Below are 20,189 nucleotides of genomic sequence, written 5' to 3'. Positions count from 1 at the left end.
GCACACGGAGCCAGTGGTGAATCCAAGAGGACACAAGAGAACCTCCCATTTTCAGTGGCATCCACGGGCCCAGCCACTGGCCTGGTACTACTCAAGACATCACAGGGGCTACCAGAGAGTCGTTGCTCTGGGGTTGCTTCTAATATGGTTCTAGTAACAAGAATTTAGCAGATATCGTCTCTAATTTTAAAAGCACCATTCCAATAAAAAGCTTAAAAAAAATCTAACTCAATTTCACAGACTATATACAGTCAGCTCAGAGAACACTGACGACATTATCATTAAAATAAGCTTAAAAAAAGTCCAAACTCTCTAATGATAAATACCTTTGAGGGTACCTGCTTTGTGCATGGCATTGAACTTGGGCCTTTCTAAACATTGTCTCTTTCTCTTTACCACAGCTCTGCAGGCAAATTCTACTCTTGTCCTCATTCTACAGCTGTATAGAAATGGAGGCAGAATGAGTCATCCAAGGGTCACACCATCAATGAGTGTCAGAGCAGGGAGTCAAACCCAAGTTGGTCTGATTCTACCAACTCTGCCACCCTGCATGGTTGCCCTAGAGAAGGAATGGATGGTTATAGAGGGTCCCTGCAGCCCCCTCCCCGAACTGCTACTGATATCCTCTTTACCAAGCCCGTCTACATAATAGTCCACAGATGCCTAAGATCCTATGTCCACAGAGAGTGAGAGACCACCATCAGCCTAGGGGCTGCCCAAGGAGACTCATCTATCCAGGGTGAAAGGACTAACCTTAAGCCACCAGGAGAGATCAAGGCAGACCATAGTTGATGTTTCTGACATTCAAATGTAGTCAAGAAGGGCAGGGCGGAAGTAAGGGGATGCCAGGGATCTGGCCCTCCCAAAGTTGGTCAGGTGGGGTAAGAGTATTAAAAGCTGTATTCATAAAGAAGCAAGTGACAAGCCCTGACAAAGATGGAGGACCACCGTGGCTCTACAGCCATCAATAGCCCAAGGAGTGAAACGTGATGTGTACCCAGTTCCGTGCTGGAACTCCAAAAATATCGCAACCTGCTGCCAAATGCAAACCTTAAGCCCACAAGACTTTCTGACTGCTACAAAAGCAAAACTGACTTCCAGCTGCTTACTGTAGCATAGAGGTGTTAAGCAGCAGAATCCTCACTTTAAAAGTTTTGAATGAGTCAAGGCTTGTCAATTTCCATTTTCCCCAGACTTGTCAATAGTATCTTGACAGGCAGTGAACCACAGGTCAGCAACAAAGGAAAAATTCAAGAAAACTGAGTTGCTCTTGATGATCCAGAAACAGGACAGTGTATTTAAGGGGCAGTAAGTGACAGCATGCTCCCTGTGCAGGTAGTAACTAGATTATCAATACACCGGTTTAGTCATTATAATTAGGAAGCTACAGAGTCCTATGCTGGTGATCAGGAAAACAAACAAACAAACAAACTCAAAACTGTCCATTTAACCAGGTTTGCTTTAAAAACAAAACAAGAAAAACTGCAGAGCAATAAAAAGCATAACTTAGGATGTAGAGGTTTTATTTCGTTATTCCACAGGCAGTGAGGAAGGGCTGCCATTTTTATCAGGGTCACTTCTAAGGGACTTAGCTGGGGTATCAAGCAGTTGCAGCCCAGGGAGACAGTCCTACTGAAGACCAAGAGGATGGAGGACAAGGCACAGGAAATCCCAGTATTCAGAGAGCTCTGTGAATTTGAGATGCCATAGGCTAAACCAGAGAGGAGACAAAACCATGAGGAAGCCACGCGGATTTTGATCACCAAGGTACAAGCCAGCCAATATCTGCTGTGCACAGAAGCAGGATATGGTTCCTCAAAGAGACATCCAAACTACAAAATCTTCCAACCCAAACGTCTCCCTCCTGCACCAAGCCCTGATATCTCCCATGTGCCATGAGGTAGCAATTTGAAGGCTCACAGAATTCTGACACCATCTGGGAGAGATGTCACATTAAGCTGCTGTTTTTCATTAGCACCCGGTATTGATTTCTCAAACTGGCTGGTTTAACAAATGAAATGAGCCCCAGCACAGGTATGTTTTGATATGTCAGGGGAACACCACCTCCCTGTCAAATCTTCCATGTCTCACCTACAGGATAAAGTCCAGTTGTCAGAGTCCAATTCATTAATTATTCATTTGGCAAATATTTGTCAAGCACTTACTATTTGGTAGATGGGCACTGCCAGTGCTGAGGGCCCTGCTCCCTGGACTCGTTGCAATCGAGTCCAGGGTTCAAGGCCCTATAACATTATCAAATGCCATGCCACCCGGTCAGGGCATTGTCCCCAGCCCTCTAGGGCCCCTGTATGCCACTATCTTCACCATCAGGAAACTCAGAGCTCTCCACTGCACTCATCCCACCCTTCATTCAAGGCACTGTCCAGCCTCCACCATCAAGGTTGGCCCAGCCATCCCAGCAAACAGTGATCGGCCTCCAGCTCCCTCTCTAGCCCATGGAAGGCATTAGCCACAATCACCGTTCTCAGTCCTTTTGCTTCCAGGATACACTCTCAGGCCCCCCTCTCCCCCATTAGATAGGCTGACAGTATATGCAATTCCTGGCTGCCTGTCACCCCAACCTCCAATTCCAAGGAGGACAAAGAAGCATCAGCCAGTGATGGTGAACTAGTATTTGCATGACCTTGAATCCAGTCTAATTTAAGTCAATCCTTCACAAACATGATGCTTTATTTTTAGTATGCAGCTGCTTACAACAGAGCTCATCACTCAGCAGTGTGTCCCCGGTCATTGTGCTATCAAGAGCTGTGGTCTAAAACTCTCCTATGGTGTGAGCGCGCAGGCTTGGATTACTGCTTATGTTCGCACAGGCTGATTTTGCTCACTAGATTGTAAACGTCTTGAACGTAGGGACAATGTCTTTTCTTTCTTTGTATCCTCCATGGCACTTAGCACAAGATCCAGTGTTTTCAGCAAGAATACTTGTCCTTCCTTGTTTTTATTGTCCTTATTACAAAGAAACAACCAGAACCAAATACATTCTTTCCTTGGGGAATTGCCCCGCTTCAGGATTGACAGGTCCCAATATTGCAAGAAACTCTTCTGAGTGGTATATAACAGACTCACGTCACTTGAGCATAATATGACTGTGCCCTAGGTATTCCAGACCTTAACAGTGACGTGCCCTCAAGAGCAGTAAGTCCCTTCCTTTTAGATCCTCCTGCCACAGCGACACAAGGCTCCCCCCACGTATCTGAAACACTAGCATCCCAAGGGCAGGAGGGGAAAGGCAATTCAAAAAGCAGCTAGGGGTGACACTGGTCCCAGGACAACCTAATGTAGCACAGGGAGAGGGCAAGCCAGAAACTAAAAGCACCATCAGCAACCCTGAGTCCCAGACCCCTCCCTAGTCCCAGCACAGGCTCATCTGTCTGTGGCCCTTCCCCACTGCCCAGGACTCCTGGGTGCAGAACTGACCCAGATGGGTAGAGACTGCTGTCTGCTGGAGCCCTAAACTCCTATTCAGCTGTGAGGATCTAAAAGAACTGAACAGAGCTATCAAAAGGCAGTATTTTCAGGAAAAAGCAGCACATGCTTCTATTTACAGAAAGCAATACAATGTGTTTTTTAAACTAAACTATGAGGGAACAAAAATCCCCAGAGATCTGAAATTATAATAAGGGTCTGGTGCAAGGGGACAATGACATCCATAAAGGTACTGCAAGTGGTGAAATCAGTAGTTTCTGTTGCAATGGAAAATCCCCGCTTACTTGTGTTAAATTATATATTAAGCTGCTTTGGTGTTGAGAGGTCACTGAACACCTTCTGGCTTGATCTGGCCCCACTGCCCCAACCACCGAGGTGCGTGGGCAGCTGCACTCAGTCGCCCTGTGGAAATTAATCACTGATTAGTTTAAAAATAGAGTCATTTCACTATCTGGATAAACGTCTAGCATTTTCCTGGAGCAATGAATATACATGTTTCATGAGGGCCATGACGTCTTAAAAGTAGTTTCAAATACCAAGTGTGGGCAACTTTTAATAAGTGGGTGTGAGCCTATCTCCTGGGGCCTCTCTCTTCTAAGTGGAACAATGTAAAGTGCAAATGTAATGCAGTCTAATCATCCAACATTTCACCTAGAAAACTTTGAATATAAGTCATCATTATTCTCCACCAAACTCAGCAAGAAGGATGACCCCAGGCTCTGGGTCCTACCAGACAAGCCGGTGATAAAGACCCGGGCACAGGGATAGAGAAGCAATATATAAAGAAACAATGTCTAAATGCCCACAGATAAAGTTTGGCTGAATAAATCTATTCTATTTAGACTAGGCAATACCCTTTAAAAGGCACCAAATCAAGAGGTGTTTTAATGAAATGGTAAATTCAGGGGAACTTTCCTTTAGAGAAAATTTGTTAAAATTGTTGTTTCTCAGCTTTTCCATCATAAAAAGGCCTGAACTTCTTTTTGGTTCTAAGGGATCTACAGTGCACGAAATGAACGCAAGACAGTCACAGAGCTGCTCCCTGATTTCTATCAACCAACCCTGAATCAAAAGAGAAACAGTAAGGCTAGGGTTACTGCTTGAGGGAGCAACCCCACACTAGCATCTGCTCAGCCTTCTGTCCTCAACCAAAAGTCCATTTTTGTGAAATGGGTCATGTGGGCTACCAGAGACTGGGTCTCTCTCCCAAGTTTTAGCAGGCTAATTATTTTCTTCAAACTCACAAGACACTGACCTAGGACCCAGGAAGTCAATTATTTTAAAATATCCTCTTCTCAATAGGACATCTTCTTAGAGAATCATTCAATCATTTATTCGACCAAACTCATTCAATATCTATTACATCTGAGCACTGGAAATACAGAATGAACAGGAAACAGTCCAAGCTTTTAAGGGGCTCTCACTCCAGGGTGGTCTTCCCAAAGTGTGGTCCTCAGAACATGTGTCAGAACCCCCCAATGTGCTTATCAAAGTACAAACTCCTAGGCCATACCCCAGACTCATTCTGAGTGGGGGGGATGGGAGGGAGACTCGAGGAAACTGTACTCCTGAAAGAATCCCAGTGATTCTTTTGCAACAAAATTTTGCAAAGCTTTAGTCTAATAGGTGAGACAGGCATGTAAACAAATTATTTCTATACAAAATATTCTTGGAGAAAAAAAGTTGAATCATTTCTGGGAACAATATTCTAATACCCTGATGTCCCTATTCCTGCCCTAAAGAAGTGCTCTCCCCAAAGAAGTCAAAGCTCTTTTTCCCCTTAAAAGTGCTGGAGAATCCCTGACATACCATCTTCTAGATACCCATTCCAGGCCATTCTCACTGATATGGTTCATTACATTCCACTATTTCTAATAGTGCCATTTATTTTAGATTAGATGTCTTTTATAATGCCTGCTTCCGGCTGATGCATCAAGGAGGAGAAAGAGGGAAAACTAAAATTTACTACGTGCCTACTATGTGGCAGCCACTGTGCTGGGCACTTAAACATACTGCCTCATTTACTCTCACAACGATCACATAAGTAGGGATCATCACCCCCATTTTACAGATGAGCGAAGTGTGGTTCAGAGAAATTAAGAAACTTACCCAAGGCCACACAACTAATAAGTAGTGCAGTCAGGATTCGACTCAGGTCTGTCTCCAAAGCTGCCCATTCTCTTTCCACAGTGGAACACTGTCCTTGTGTGCCCTCGTAAATGATCACAACACAAGATCTATGTAAGCAAATCTCATCTGTTAGGGTGTTGGTTGTTTTTAGTTTCCTTCAAGGGGCTTATAGACTCATCTCTTCCTGGGAGGGAAAGCACCCAGTCTGTAATTCTGATGTGTAGGTGATGATGGTTGGTGAGCTGATCTCCAAGGCCAGGGCCTACTGTGAGATTCTGATGAGCAGCAACACACCCCTGCCGGCTTAGCCAGTATGTGCCTGCGCTGGGATTGGCAGTCACCCACGGCACAGCCTCGTGGGGTTAGTAGCTCTGAGAGCTCTCAAGTGTTGGACTTGTGCTATCTGCATGTTTGTCTCCCTTATCCAACTGTGATTTCCTTGAAGACAGAACTATGTTGATCTGTTTTTATAACCACTCTCCCTGGTACATCCCTGACAGCTGGCAGACACTTCCAAATAGGCTGTTCCCGAGCATAAACTTCCCGAGGAGAGGGACTTCCTTTTTCATCACTGGATCCCCAGAGCTCAGCAGAGTACCTGATTTTCAAAAGCAAATGTGCCCTCAAATCAGGGCACGTTTATCCAAAGGTAATCAGAAATTGACACCAGTTCTTTTATTTAGTAATTCAATTTAATTTTTAAGAGATTCTTGTGGGATTTCTCTATGCCATATATTTTGTTAGGTGATGCAAGATGTCTGGACCCACTCAATTATTTCAGTGGGATTCTAAAAGATTGATTGTGTTGGTGACCTAAGAACTGGGCTGAGCCCACCACTGCCCCCATACCAAGAAAGGACTATAGTGAGCAGTGGAGGCATCCTGGTGACAGGCTATACTACAGGAATAACAAGGAACCCAGGATACAAACACAGAATGGAGGAAGGAATACGGTGGTTCCCTGCCCTGAAAGTGTTTTGCTCTCTGGTTAGGAGAAGTAGACCTTCACACATACCCAGGTGTAGGGAAGAAGAAGGTGGAGGTGGGAAATTCTTAAATCCTAAACTGGGCTCCTGGAGTTATGATGGGAAGGAACAACTTTTAAATCATCAAGCAGAAGCATAATTGATATTCTAAGAGTTTGAGGTTCCCGAAATAGGAACCTTGTCTTTTATGCCTTCAGAATCTCCTCCTCAGCCCTAGTGAGCCTCTGAAGACACACAGAAGCTGTTGAACAAAGGGATGTTAACTAACCAGAGCCCTGTCTCACAGAAATTCAAGGCAAACTATTATTGGAAGGAGCAGGACTCCAGAGATAATTAAAGTCTCTCAGCCTTGAAAACTACAATGTGGCAACAATTTTGGAAGTGCAGCTGCTCCGGCTCCATCCACTGCATTAAACCAAGTTCTAGAGGGAAGACCTCTGAGAGAGCCTCCTGCTGTCAGTAAGTTACAATCAGTGCTTCTAAATTAAATCAGAGATTAGAAACAGAGGCAATGCCAAGCCTGAGTGATGGGCCAGTAAACTTTAAATATCTAATTAAAGATCGGAAGTGCCTTCCAAGAACATAACTTGGTTATTTTTTTTCTCTCCAAGCCTAACAGCCTGAACATATCTTAAAGTAAATAAAATTCGGTTTCATGATATTTAGTTTTAGTTCATTCATTTATCTTCACCAACACACAAAAAGTACAGTTTCCAAAGGTAGAATCAGCCAAATTTTTACAGCTACACCATTTTTGGACTTCATAATAAAACTAGCTGATCTGAGCAGCTTTTCTGACACCATTTTGCCAGGAATGCTGTACCCAAACAAAAACACTCTCAGAAAAACAGTACCCTTTCCTATCACCTGAGACTCCTTTTTATTTATTCTTTGAAAAGTCTTTCTCTTGGAGACAAGAGCCAATATGTGGTAAGTGCAGTGAACCCCGTTTGTAGTTCTGCTCAATTAGGGGCTGGCCAGCAAGCAATGTGGAGGGCCCAGGGCAGTACTGCTGAGTGGGAAGGACAATGATGAATCCATTAGTGATGCCTGATATGGGTGCAGGTGTAAGTGAAAGATGTTATGCTGCCCAACCCGGACCTCCTGGAACCATGAGATGGTCCTAAGCAGGTAGCTCTTTTGGTTGTGTGTATGGAACTATGTTGAAGTTACAACTGTGCCCAAGTGTCTGCAGTTTGCCTCCCCCCTTCCTCTTTCTCCTCCTTTTCCTCCTCTTCTTCTTCCTCCTCCTCCACCTCCTCCTCTGGCTTGAAGTGGGAGCTCAGAGCTCTGACCATGGCTGTCAGCCAGGATGCTTATCCTACCACAGGAGTGCCTCAAATTTCCAATTCTGAAGAGCCTGACATCATAGGCCATCTAAAATAAGTCCACTGTTCACATCACCAATCAGTCTAGATCCCAGCATAGCTACATCAAATGCCAAAATTCTTTCCTTTCTTAGGCTGATGCCAGGCCCTTAAGTGGACATTTTTACCCTAACATGATCTTCCTATTCCATATTTATAGTTTTGGTTTAGTTAAATTTTTCAAGGGTAAAACCAGAAGAGAGAACCAATACAAAAGATGAGGTCTGCTCCAAACCCAAGAGATCAGAAGCCCTTTTTCCTCCTAAAAGGGAGTCCTCAAACCACCAAATAGACCCCTCACTTTAGGCCCACAGGGCTTTTACAACCTAAGGCATAACCAGCTTCTCACAGAATTAGGACTGTACCCTTTAAAGATACAGTTTGGAAAGCACCAGCACCTTCCCCAAAGAGCAATAACCCAGACCCCATCTAGAACAATCTACATGAAAGCTTCTGAGAACTGAAAACTACCACATCCAATTTATAACTATTCTTGCACCATTCAAGCTCCTCCCTGAGCCCAGTCTGACAACAGGGAAGTAGGAGAAAGTCATGCCCAGAAAAGGCCCCACAGTATAATCCTACTTCCTACTTCTAATAGAAGAATGGGTGCTCCTGAAGGAGGCCAACCCCTAGTAACAACCTTGAAAATGGACCTTCCTCCTATCAGGACATAGTTGAATAGTACAGTATTCACTTCCTGGATCCAAATTCCAATTCTCATTCATCATTGTGAATGAAAATAAACTGCTTTGTATCATGACTATTCTAAAAATATTCTTTATGACAGAGGCTTTTGTATCTTGTCAGACTGTTTTACTTTCTAGAACCAATGTCTGCAATAAAAGCCCACCTGGAATCCCAAAAGGAAACTAACGCTAATTGAATGCCAATTTTGTACTAAACATTTCCATATGTCTTACATGTTTTAATTTTCCCAAAAGCCATGAGGTAAATGCTATTATTACCGTTTTTACAATTGAGGGAACATAGTTTAGAAAGGTTAAGTAACTTGCTAAGGTTACACAAGTAGTTAGTGGCAAAACTAGGGTTTGAATCCAGGTATGATTCCAAAGTTGATTCACTTCCCAGCAGACACTGTTTTCCAGAGCCAAGAATGAACCACACAACAACAAAAGATTGTGATAGCTTCTGTTACTGTTCAGCAAAAATTTACTTCCCTCTCCATCCCATTGACATTGGACTTCATTATGTAATTGGCTTTGGCCAATGGAATGTTAGTGGACAGGACAGGAGCAGGGTCCTTAAACATGGCTGCATGGTTTGGCTTGACTCTTGTGCTCATGCTATTCACTACAATAAGAATATATCCTGGATAGTGCTAGTTAAAAAGGACAAGTCCATCCTAGATTAACTGAACTGCAGTTGACCTAGAGACCTGTGATCAAGAAATAATGACTGAAATTTTTCTAAATTTGATGGAAACTATAAACCAGCAGGTCCAAGAAGCTCAAAAAACCCCAACTACAAGATACACATCATTAGGACTGAAAAGAAATGGTGAGGGGCTTCAGAAGGCAAAAGGGGAGACAGAAGGGAAAAGCCAGGGAGGATGTGTGTTAGTCTTTTCTCAACCTCCAGAGGGTCAGTAGCATTAAAAGTCATACCTAATGAAGAGTGTGAGAGATGGGTAGTAGAAGGGAATAAGGGAGCTGAATTTTCATGCGGGAATGTGGGGAAATGTGGCTAATGTGGGGAAATTTTTCATGCGGAAATGTGGCTAATGGGAAAACCAGACACAGTGCAGGCAACCGGAGGATCCCAGAGGGCAATGGGAACAAAAGCATAGGCCTCCTTCCATAAAAATTCTCCCATAAAACAAATCAGGAGAAAGATCTTAGACAGCACCTGGCCACAGAATCAGGGTTAGAGGCAATCTCCTCTTGATCCCTGAGGTGAGCAGCCACCACCATCTGCACAAGTGCTCAGGGGGGCTGACGTAGTCGGTGCCATGAACCCTAGTCCCCTTCCTGTCCTCTTGACAGTCAAAGACGATGGGCCTTAAACTCTTGGGAGGTAAGGTAAGAACAACTTAAAATACCATGTGATATTTAATGTACCATCCTAAGCAGCCTCTGTCAAAACAATGGAGAAGCTTTCCATCACCTGAAAAGAACAGTCCTAGAAAAATAAACAGGAAAAATTTCAGTGTGGAGGGAAATTCCTCCAAGGAATTAACGTACATATAAGAACCCAAAGCAAGCACAGTAAAGGACTATACATGATATATCAATTGCTGTCTTTGCAATGAAGCAAGAAACAAGACAAAAGTGCTCTCAGCCTACAACTAGTTTTTACTTTCCTTTTTTTAAAAAAGTTTGCAGTTTCTTCTTTAAACTTTTTTTTTAAGATGTTATTTATTTATTTGAGAGAGAGAATGAGAGATAGAGAGCATGAGAGGGAAGAGGGTCAGAGGGAGAAGCAGACTCCCCACTGAGCAGGGAGCCCGATGTGGGACTCGATCCCGGGACCCCAGGATCATGACCTGAGCCGAAGGCAGTCGCTTAACCAACTGAGCCACCCAGGCGCCCTAGTTTTTACTTTCTTAAGGGAAAAGACTGATGTAAGGAATTACCCCAAAATACAAAGCCTAAAAGCTGCATAATTTAATTTATGCATAATTAATTTGCAGATATGATTACAATTTATTTATCAAACCCATTATGAGAAAGGCAGATTCCTACAAATATCTACTTGCCAACAAGTATCAAATGTCAAAATTAAAGGAAATCAGATACATTGTAGCAATGTATCTAGTTTATCCAGTCTCTATTAGTTTATAAAGTCGGAGCACTCTAAATGGCTTTGGAAACTTTAGAGAATAATTACGGCCTTTTACATCTCTACCTGATAATGGGTAAAAATGCCACATTATTGTTCCAAATTTTTTTAAGGCTTTAATACACTGACAAGCTGTAGTAAGCAAACCACTGATACAGCTCAGTCTTTTGTTTTGCTTTCAAATCGTACCACTGGACCTCCTCAAAACTGTACTAATAAACAGTGTAGGGGGAGGAGTGGAGACAAGAAAAAAGAGAAAGGAAGGAAGAAAAATATATTGGGAGCAAAAAATAAAAACCTTAAAATGTCCATGGATATTGTGAGAAAACAAGTGTTCCACTGAATAAGACAGTACAGAAGCCAAGTACCCATGCGCTCTCCCCTCAGAAGATTCAGTCCAGCAACACAGGAAATGAAGATTTATTTGGGTAATAGCAAATCCGTTTTTCACATCTACAACAAATATACAGGGCAGAACGAAAAACAAATTAATGTCAAAAGGTCATCACCAGGGGTGCCTGGGTGGCTCAGATTGTTGTGCAACTGCCTTCGGCTCGGGTCGTGGTCCCGGAGTCCTGGGATCGAGTCCCACATCGGGCTCCCTGCTCAGCGGGGAGTCTGCTTCTCCCTCTGACCCTCTTCCCTCTCATGCTCTCTATCTCTCATTCTCTCTCTCTCAAATAAATAAATAAAATCTTAAAAAAAAAAAAAGTCATCACCAGAAAGGGAAGACTAGAATAGGAAAGGGCAATGAAGCAGGGTAGATGGGCCAGGAGCAAGCCTACACCTGGGAATACGATACATTACAAAGGAAGCCACATACATCAGTGAAGAAAGGTAAAGGTTCATGAATGAACGAGATGAATTCAGCTGTTAGCTATTTAGGAAAAACCCGTTTACATCCTTACATTACACCACACCTCAAAAACAAATCTAGAGGGAACAAAAAGATCTTTGTTTTCATTTTCAACTCAGACCAAACAGGACCAAATGGAAAAAAGATGGAATCACAAAGGAGCTATACGATTTACTGACTGGACTTGCTATGTAAATTTTAAGGGTGCATATAAATGATTGCCAAAATGAAAAGGATATAAGTAGGATAAATTATCAATAAGTAATAATACTGATGAGTTAATGTCATCAATATACAAAGAGTTCACAGGAAGTGATAAGAAACACAAGACCCCAGCAAATAAATGGGCAAAAGACAAGCAGGCAATTCATAAAAGAAGTTAAATACAAAAATGTCCAGTTCCACTACTACTATTCACTACTAATGACATTAATTTCTTCATCAAAGAAATTCAGATAGAAACGAGGTAACTATTTTTATGCTAATTCAGGTTCTGTGAAATGGGGATTCCACATACACTGCTGATGTGAGTTATATCATTTTAAAACAGTTTTTAGAAAGCAAGACCATGTGAAAGATTAACCCAAAATGTTCAGACATGTTGATCCAGTATTCTCATTCCTGAAAATCTATTCCCCAAAGGAGTCTAAAATACAGGAGGAAACCACCACAGCAAAAATGTTGTATTATCTCTAATAGCAAAAAAATTCAAACTTACCCAAATGTCCAACAAGAAGTGATTTACAGAATTATAGTGTACCACTTTAATGAGGTACAAATGACCCGTGAACAACATGGGCTTGAACAATGTGGGTCCACTTATACACAGACTTTTTTGGTACAGTACAATACTGTAAATGTATTTTCTCTTCCTTATGATTTTCTTAAAACATTTTCTTTATTCTAGCTTACTTTATACAAGAACACAGTATATAATACATATATAATGTAAACATAAACGTGTGAATCAATTGTTTTTGTTACCACTAAGGTCTCTGGTCAACAGTAGGCTATTAGTAGTTAAGTTTCAGGGGAGTCAAAAGTTACATGTGGATTTTTCACTGCTCAGGGGGTTGGTGCTCCTAACCCTTGTGCTATTCAAGGGTCAACTGTACTATGTATCTTTTAATATCACTTACAGAAGATTTTTAAGAACATAGAAAAATATTTGCTATAATATTAAGGAAAAATGCAATATTCAAAGTGGTACATAATAGTGATGCTTTAATTTTTTTTAAGTATACATTTTTTTCTTTCACTAGTTTTCTTTTTTTAGTTTTTTTATTATGTTATGTTAATCACCATACATCACATCATTAGTTTTTGATGTAGTGTTCCATGATTCATTGTTTGCATATAACACCCAGGGCTCCATGCGATCTGTAAGTATACAATTAAGAGGACTGCAAGGAAATACACCAGTATATTCAACAGTGAAATTCTTTGGGTGGCAACAATGTTTCTTTTCCTTTCTTCTCTGTATTTTCCAAATTGTTCACACTATGTTTGCACAGGGCAGGACAGCAGAGTGCTTATGACAGCCTAGGCTCAGACCTCCTGCTCTGCCTCTTACCAGTCATGTAACCCTCAAAAAAAAAAAAAAAAAACTCAAGGCTGTTTCTCTTCTGAAAAATTGGAATAATAATACCACTCACTTCACATAATTGTTGTGAGGATTAAATGAGGTAATGTATATAATGTACCTAACAACACACACACATACCAGCTTTAATCACTTTAGGGAAAAAATCCTTTAAAGTGACAAGAGTTAAACATTAAGCAGGTTAGTACACTTCATCACTCTCATCCAATAATTACAAGTGATATATCATGGTTTCTAAGAAACAGTGGAAGAAAAAAAGACCAAAAAAGTTATTTTTTAAGATTTAAAAATTACATTCTCTTTAAAACACCAGAATTTTATGCCAACCTATTCAAAGATATTTTGGAATTTGAGAACTAGATAATAGATGGGCTAAGTGTTCAAATGCTACTTCATTAATTTTATGTAAATACAGTGAGTGGCAACATAATGTATGACACACAGATGGGTGACAATGAAAAGTGAAAAATACCATCCACCCCACACAAAAGATGAAGACTTCAGGTTTCACATTGGTTTAATTCACTTTAATACATCTTTGAATGTTCCAGACTCAGTCTTTACTTCCAGGATAAACACAACTATATAACTCAATAACTTTTCTTTTTCCTAGAAATTATTGTGGGAGGGTGGGGGGGGGAATGAGAACTAAAAAAGAAAACATAGGGATCCCTGTTGGTTCAGCGTCTGCCTTCAGCTCAGGGCATGATCCCAGGGTCCTGGGATCAAGCCCTGCATCAGGCTCCCTGCTCAGCGGGGAGCCTGCTTCTCCCTCTCCCTCTGCCTGCCACTCCCCCTGCTTGTGCTCTCTCTGTCAAATAAATAAAATATTTTTTAAAAAAAGAAAACACATATGCCTTCTTCTGCCAAATTAGGAGATAAAAATAACATCCAGAGCAGCTGAGATGGGCAGAAGCCGTGCAGAATAAAGCACAGAGAAAGTGCACCTAGAATGGTCCAGAGAGCTGGGGCAGGTATTAGAAAGTGCGGGGCCCAGCCAAAGTGAAGGACGAGCAACGATGGCTACTGGAACCTCAATGACAAGGGCTAGTTGCAAAAGTCTGCCTATTTGGTTTAGAAAGGCAAAAGAGGTAAGCCTTCACAAATCGTCACCCAGAACAAACTTATTTGTAGGAACCTCTCTCTCTCTGGGCAGCAGAGAAGCCAGCCTTTGACGTATGAAGCACAGACCTCTCCCTACACTACCTCCCTTAACACCTGCCTACAGATACCTATCTTATCTCCCTTCAGTGGTGAATAATAAAAAGGAAGCTAGCACACAGCATCCAAACAAGGATACTGTGAGAAAAAAAAGCAGCAAAACTATCAAGAGATGAGTAATGTTCTCTAAAAATGTTATCAAGGAACACATGAAAATTATGATCAACATTTCACCATGAATTAAAAAATATATATGAATCCATCATTTCTGTGAAGGAAGAAAACAAAACAGAAATACAACAACTTAAGAGTAAGATGGCAAGAAACAGGAAGAGATGAAATATGAAAACTCAGGAAAGAAGCAAACAAATCACAGATGAAATTGGTAGAAATTCAATGAAGAAAATATACTATGGAACTCACTGTAAGAAACCAGAGAAGGTGAACACAAACAGAAATAAAGTATTTTTAAAATATCAGAGGGATTAAATAAAATTTAAAAATAAAATATTAGAGGGAAAATGATAGATATGATAGACAATGGAACTCTTTCTTATTTTACACATAAATGAGCCCTTGAAGAAGAAAACCAGCATGGTGCAAAGGTTAAGAGAATAAACTGAGTCTGAATCTTGGTTCTGTCTGCTATATGAATTTGGAGAAGCTTCTTAACCACTTTGTCTTCGTTTCTTCATCACTAAAATGATGAGGATAATAGTACATACTCCATAGAGTTGTTATAAAGATTAAGTGACTTAAAATTTGATAAAAGGCTGGAATAGTACCTGTCACATACCACGAAGCAATGTCTAAGTTTTCCTTAAATTTGAAAATAATTCATATTTTAAAATAATAAATAAAACAATGGAACAGACAGATATTCAAAGATATAATTTGAGGAAACTTGCCTGAAATAGAAATCTTAAATCTCCATAGGTAAAGGGCATACTGCATACCCGGGAATATCAACTAGAGCAGTCAACATTGAGATATATCCTAGGACTTAATGGACTTTAGAACAAAATAGCTGAGTAAGATGTCCCTCAGTCATATCCCCACCAACAATTACACATCAATCCACAGACAAAAGTACCTACATGGGAGATTTGGGTTCCAGGTAGGAGATTGTGAAACCCTGGCATAGTCCAAGACTGAGAAGAGCCATTTTGAGAAGGCAGGCCAGCACCAATGTTGCTGACTTGCTGACCATGGTCCTGGATACAGAAACAGAAACAGTTCTGTACCCCTGAGGACTCAGCTACAGCCCCATTTGCTCTGGTCCTGTCATCAGCACCATATGCATATGCCAAGGGACCCAGGAGTCATGCAGAATATTAGGTAATAGACATACAGACCTTGGTCCTGACTGTGGACCCTGAAGGAGCCCGTGAACTGGCTCCAGTCCCTATTGTCTATGGTCCAGAAGCCCCTGGAGGTAAACCCACCAAACTCAGTCAGTAGATTCTAAAAAAAGCCCTATAACTGGGCTCCAGCCCATCCCAGCCATGGTACATAGTCTTGCTGGCACAAGGACTGTGCAGGAGACACTCCAGTCTGTACCCCCAGGGATCCTGAAAGGGCCATCTCCTGTACTAGGCCCCTGTCCTCTTCCAGTGGCAGTCTGCAAGAAGGTCTGCTGACACAGGAACCAGGCAGGAGACACTTGTGTCTGGACCCTCTGAGATCCAGAAAGGTCTCTATACTCAGCTCCACACCCTTTGTAGCCAGTAGGCCAGCAGTCCTAAGTGTCTAGAGACCCAGCAGGAGATACTCTAGTCTGAAAGAGCCCTATACTAGGCTCCAGGCCGTCCCAACTGTAGTCATGCTGACACAGGGACCCAGCAGGAGATACTCCCAGTTGTGCCCGAGATCCTGAAGGGCCCTGTATCTGGTTCCAACCACATCACAGCTGCAGGCCTGGTAGACCTGCCAGCCCAGAAAACCAGCAGAAGACACTCCCATCTTCACCACAGAAGATCCTGAAAGGGCCCTATACTTGGCTCTAGCTCCTCTACCATGAGCTAGGGCTAGTCCTGCCCATCCGGGGACTCATCCAGTGATGAGGCAGCCACCCTCCCAGAGACCTGGTGGGAGCCACACCTGCCATGCACCTAGTAATAGATGCATTGTCCAAAGACCCAATTGTGGATCCTGAAGAGGATCCTTGTCCCAGAGCCACCCTACTAAACAAGGTACTGGAGACAGTTCCATTCACCCAGGGACCAGACAGGATCCATATCCACCTGCTAATTGTGGAACCCACTGTAGCCCCAGCAACAATCTCATAACTAGCTCTAGCCCAGCATGATTATGATTCTGGAGGTAATTCCATCCGTCCAGGGAATAGACAGAGGTTTGTACCTTTGGAAACCAGTCAGTCTATAATGACTGGAAGAGGTGTCTGCTTCTGTGAATATAGATACCATTGCAAGGCTACATGGATCATGAAGAATCACACCACCAAAGGAAACTAATAATATTCCAATAACCAACCCCAAGGAAATGGAGATCTATGAATTATCTGACAAAGAATTCAAAATAGTCATCTTAAAGAAATTCAATGAAATGTATAGGACATAGACAACCAAATGAAATCAGGAAAATAATGCATGAACAAAATGAAAAGTTTAATAAAGAAACAGAACCCATAAAAAAGAGCCAAAACAGAATTCCCCAAACAGGAACAATAATAGAACTGAAAATTCAAGAGAGCTTCAACAACAGACTTGATCATGCAGAAGAATCATCAAACTCAAAGACAGATCATTTAATATTAACCAGCTAGAGGAACAAAAAGAAAAAAAGAGTAAGAAAGAGTGAAGAAAGTCTATGTGAATTACGGGACACCATCAAGCAAATAAACATTCACATCATGGGAGGCCCAGAAGGAAAAGAGAAAGGGAAAGAAAAATGATTTTAAAAAATAATAGCTGAAAACTTCCCAAATCTAGGGAGAGACATAGACAATCAGGTACACGAAGCTCAAAGAACCCCAGGCAAGATCAACCCAAAGAAAATTACTCTGAGGCATGTTATAATAAAAATGTAGAACATTCAAAGACAAGGAGGGAATTTTGAAAACCACAAGAGAAAAATGACTCATCACATACAAGGGAACCCCATAAAGCTATTAGCAGATTTCTCTGCAGAAACCTTGCAGTCCAGGAGGAAGTGGGATAATATATGCAAAGTGCTGAAGGAAAAAACCACCAACCAAGCATACTATATCCAGGAAAACTGTCCTTCAGAAATTATGGAGCGATAAAGACATTCCTAGACAAACAAAAGCTAAGGAAATTCATCACCACTGGACCGGCCTTGCAGAAATGCTAAAGGTTGTTCTTCAAGTTGAAATGAAAGGACACAAAGTACCAATACAAAAACATATAAAAGTATGAAACTCACTGGTAAAGGTAAATATTTAACTAAATTCATAATACCCTAACAGTGTAATGGTGGTATATAAATGATTTCTATCTCTAGTATAAAAGTTAAATATTAAAAATAACTACAACTACAGTAATTTGTCATAGATGCACAATATAAAACGATGTAAAGTATGACATCAATAGCATAAAATGTGGGGTGAGGAGAAGTAAAATTGTAGAGTTTTTGTATGCAATTGAAGGCAATTTTTTATCAGCTTAAAATAGACTGTGGGATATACAAAATGTTTTATGTAAACCTCATGGTAACCACAAAAAAAAAAAAACACAGTAGTTACACAAAAGACAAAGATAAAGGACCACTTTATAATAATCAAATCAAATAATCAAGTCAATAATCAAATAATCACAGAGGGAGACAGTAAGAGAGGAACAAAGGACATTTAAAAACAGAAAACAACAGCAATAGTAAGTCCTCACCTACCAATAATTATGCTAAACATAAAAGGACTAATTATTCAATCAAAAGACACAAAGTGGCTGAATAGATTTTTTTTTATTTAAAAAAAACACAAAATCTAACAACATGCTGTCTATACTCACTTTAGCTTTAAGGACATACATAGGTTGAAAGTGAAGGGATGGGAAAAGACATTCTATGCAAATGGTAACCAAAAGAGAGCAGGAGTGGCTAGACTTCTATCAGATAAAATAGACTTTTAATCAAAATTGGTCACAAGAGACAAAGAAGGTCATTATATAATGATAAAGGAATTGATTCATTGAAAGGATATCACAATTGTAAACATGTATGCACCCAACTGGAGTGCCTAAATATTTAAAGCAAATATTATTAACAGAATTGAAGGAAGAAACAGACAACAATGCAATAACGGGACTTCAATACCCCACATTCAGCAACGGACAGATCACCCAGACAGAACATCAATAAGTAAACACTGGACTTGACCTATATCTTGGACCAAATAGATCTAACATAAGTATTGATACGTAAGGACTCACTAACTTACTAATGGGAGAAAACTAGAAAATTAACAAATGTGTGGAAATTAAACAACACACTCCTGAACAACCAAAGGGTCAAAGAAGAAGTCAAAGGGACACCAAAAAATATATATATATATCTTGAAAGAAATGAAAGTGGAAATACATATCAAAATCTATGGAGTGTAGCAAAAGCTAGTCTAAGAGAGAAGTTGATAGCAATAACACCTACATAAAAAAAATCACAAATGAACAACCTAAATTTACACCTCAAGTAACTAGAAAAAGAAGAACTAAGCCCAAATTTAGCAAAAGTAATAAAGATCAGAGCAAAACTAAATGAAATGGAGACCATGAAAACAATAAAAAAGATCAACAAAATGAAGAGCAGGTTTTTTGAAATGATAAACAAAATTGACAAACCTTTAGCTAAACTAAGATAAAAAGAGAGTATCAATAAATAAAATCAAAACAAAGAAAAGTTACACAACAGAAATACAAAGGATTATAAGAGATTAATATGAACACCAACAAACTGGATAATGGATAAATTCCTAGAAACATACAACCTACCGAATCAGAATCATGAAGAAATAAAAAATCCAAAAAGAGACCAATAATAAGTAAGAAGACTAGAATCAGTAATCAAAAATCTCAATCCAGAAAAGCCCAGGACCAGATGGTTTCACTGGTGAATTTTACCAAACATTAAAGAATTAATACCAACCCTTCTTAAACACTTCCAAAAAAGTTGAAGAGAAGGGAACACACCAAAATTCATTTTACAAGGCCAGCATTAACCTAATACCAAAGCCATATAAGGACACTACAAGAAAAGAAAACTACAAGTCAATATCTCTGATGATTACAAATGCAAAAATTCTCAACAAATACTACCAAACCAAATTCAACAGCACATTAAGAAGATCATACACCATGAGCAAATAAGATTTTTCCCTGGGATGCAAGGATGGTTCAACACATGCAAATCAATGTGATACACCACATTAATAGAACAAAGGATAAAAACTTATATATCCTCTCAATAGATGCAGAAAAAGCATTTGACAAAACTCAAAATCCTTTTATGAAAAATGGCCATGAAATGAACTCTCAACAAATTGGATATATCAGGAACATACCTTAAAATTAAAGGACATATACAACAAACCCACAGCTAGCATCAAACACAATCATGAAAAGTTGAAAGCTTTCCCACCAAGATCAGGAAGAAGACAAGAACTCCTGCTCTTACCACTTCTATTCAACAAACTATTAGAAATCTTAGCCAGACCAATCAGGCAAAAAGAAAAGAAAGAGAGAAAGAAAGAAGGAAAGAAAGAGAGAGAAAGGAAGAAAGAAAAGAGAGAGAGAAAGGAAGAAAGAGAGAGAGAGAGAGAGAGAAAGAAAGAAAGAAAGAAAGAAAGAAAGAAAGAAAGAAAGAAA

General features: G+C 40.5%; 1 protein-coding gene across 11 annotated transcripts in view; it reads right to left on the bottom strand.

Moving 5' to 3' along the window:
• VWA3B (von Willebrand factor A domain containing 3B) overlaps positions 1–20,189 on the bottom strand; it is a 246,473-nt gene that overhangs the window by 160,086 nt on the left and 66,198 nt on the right. Inside the window, exon 1 of one of the 11 annotated variants that reach the window (XR_012379862.1) lies at positions 3,732–3,837. The exons of the other annotated variants lie outside the window; for them this stretch is intronic. The gene's annotated coding sequence lies outside the window, so the exon portion shown is untranslated. Of the gene's footprint in view, positions 1–3,731; positions 3,838–20,189 lie in introns of those variants that run through there. 11 annotated transcript variants of the gene reach the window in all.

The sequence above is a fragment of the Callorhinus ursinus genome, unplaced genomic scaffold, assembly GCF_003265705.2.
Source record: "Callorhinus ursinus isolate GAN/ISIS: 27379988/994484 unplaced genomic scaffold, GSC_fseal_2.0 scaffold10, whole genome shotgun sequence".
NCBI classification, from domain to species: Eukaryota; Metazoa; Chordata; class Mammalia; order Carnivora; family Otariidae; genus Callorhinus; species Callorhinus ursinus.
This window is presented reverse-complemented; position numbering and strand designations above follow the sequence as displayed.